This window comes from Sphaeroforma arctica (genome assembly GCF_001186125.1).
Source record: "Sphaeroforma arctica JP610 unplaced genomic scaffold supercont1.30, whole genome shotgun sequence".
NCBI classification, from domain to species: domain Eukaryota; class Ichthyosporea; order Ichthyophonida; genus Sphaeroforma; species Sphaeroforma arctica.
The window spans coordinates 48,220-50,847 of record NW_014040528.1 but is presented as its reverse complement, the minus strand read 5'-3'; positions in this window follow the sequence as shown (position 1 = coordinate 50,847).

Genomic DNA, 2,628 nt, shown 5'->3' with positions numbered 1-2,628 from the left:
TGTCTTATTTCGTTTATTTACTTTGATATTTTCACGATACTTAGAATTTACCTACGCGTTTATTTATTCTAAGGCGATAATATCGCCTTGAGAGACCGAATCTTACACATTTTAAAGTTAGCAAAGGTATTAACTACTTAGACTACTTAAACGTTAAGGTAGAAAACTACCACAAAATTTTTCTTGTCCAAGCTAGTCCTTAAGAGACCAGCTAGCAGTCATAAGTTAAGATTATGACCAAGAAAGACAATACTCCTTCTAAGAAGCGTAGAGCTGAAAAGAAGTGGATGGAGAGAGACGCCGCTACTGCAGCCGCATTTAACGCGACCGCAGAAGAGGACAATCAATCCGTAACCGAAATCATTGCTACTGGTATTAATAACCAGAACAATACAACAGAGAAGGGTGAAGACACACCATTAAGAGAGAAGTCCCCTGAAGTAAAAGCCCGCGGGTCAACTATTGTGTCTGCTTCGAAGCTTACGTTAACGAAGCCAAGAAGCCACGCAAAAGGATCGGTTAAGACTATCCCTACTAAACCTGATGAAAACACTCAGAAGGATCTAACTCCAATTACGGAGAAAGGAGACAACCCGCTTAAGGGAGAGGATGAGAAGGAAAACTCAGAGAGCCGACCCGAATCAGAATCAAACCAGCCACCGCACATAAGTAAGGTGATCGATGAGAACACTGAACTTAAGAATCAGTTAGCCGCCCTTAAGAAGCGAATGACCTCGCAGGAGAAGGCGGTTGTTAAGAAACCGCGGGAGCAGACCGATCAAGGGTACGTATCCAGGCAGACCTCAAACGAGAGACCCCAACATACACGTCCACGTGAATCTACTCAATTTACACGCCCTGTTAAGAAAGTGCGTGCGGAGCACAAGGAACCTGCATACAAGCAAGTTAAGAAATGTACTGATGAGAAATGTGGTTATGACATGTACCAGTTAAACCCTAACGGTTACTGGAACGGAAAGCATGTCCAATCTTGTAAACACTATCTTACAAAGTGCGATAAATGTGAGAAGACCAATGGCTACCACACTAAATCGTGTAACGTCAGACCCGATGTTAAGTTGGACTGACGATATTACCGGGTACAATCGTTACACAGACAGTACAACGACTCTTTAGATGAGCGTGTAATAATCCCTGTATATTGCAATGGAAATATTGCGCTAATTGATCCTGGTTCAGAAATTTCATGTATATCCGATCGCTTTGCATTAATGAAAGATATCGAAAGGAGAACACAAACAACTCACCTCATTTTAGCTGATGATATAACTGCTAAGTGTGATACCATGGCCACAGATGTTAAAATCTCCTTGGCCGATGATAGAAATATCACTACCCAAGCTGTGATAGTTAAGATGTCACAGAAGTACGACATTATAGTCGGAATGAGCGATTTACTTACTCTAGGTATAACCATAACTGGTCTACCAAAATAAAATAGATCCATTAAAGGATCAATCAGACGATAACTGTCTGAATCCATATAGACCCCCGTCAGACACAGTCAAGGCATTAATACCTGACTTTGCGAACAAAATCATGGATCTGATTCTAGTCAATAAGAAGATAAAGATCACAGATTGGACAAAATTCCGTTTTAACGACGGATATGTCAGCCTTGACTTAACCAAGGTAGACTTTACACAGTTAAAGTGTCCCTCAAGGAACTATGTATCCTGGAGACACGAGGCTGTGGTAAAAGAACAAGTTGAGAAATGGCTAGCAGATGGAGTGATAGAAATTAACTATCAACAGACGCCAGTTAACTTGGTGCTGCTAGCCGTAGACCAACATAACTCTGACGGATCGTTTAAGAAAGTCAGAGTATATTTAGATATGAGTCCTATAAATAAATCATTGCCGACTCATAGCTTTCACTTACCTCGTATTAACGAGCTACTGCGAAGGATGGAAGGTGCTACAGTATTTACAACTATAGATCGTACACAAGGATACCATCAAATGCAGATATATGAACCACATCATAAATACTTTAGTTTTACGTGGAAAGGTAAACAATACAGGCTCAGAGGTGCACCTTTCGGGTTGCACTCTTTACCAGCATTCTTCCAACAAGTAATGGAAGAAATGTTTGCAGCCATGCCTAACGTGCAAGTCTACATAGACGACATAGTCATCTTTTCCAAAACTAATGGCGAACACGCCGCATTAGTCAGACGAGTCCTTAAGAGACTCAACGAGTAAAACTTCAAGATTAACGAGAAGAAATGTCACTTCGCCATGAGCGAAATACAGCTCTTAGGCTACTGAATATCTGGGGAAGGTATTAAAATCGACCCCGGTAAAGTAGAACACCTGTTAGATTGGCGAACACCAACTACAGGAAGAGATGTTAACAGCATGTGTGGGTTTGTAAACTTCTTTTCAGATGGAGTACCACACTTGGCTGATTACCTTAAACCTTTTGGACACTTAAGATGTCATAAAGGCAAACTAGGAGATTTGTGGACTAAAGAGTGTGATGACGTATTTAAAGCCCTCAAACACGCAGTCCAGCAAGCCCCTGCTGTACAAGGACCTGTCGATGGCGTGCCGTTTGAAATAGCAACGGACGCCTCCGACTTAGCCTTAGGAGGAGTATTATAT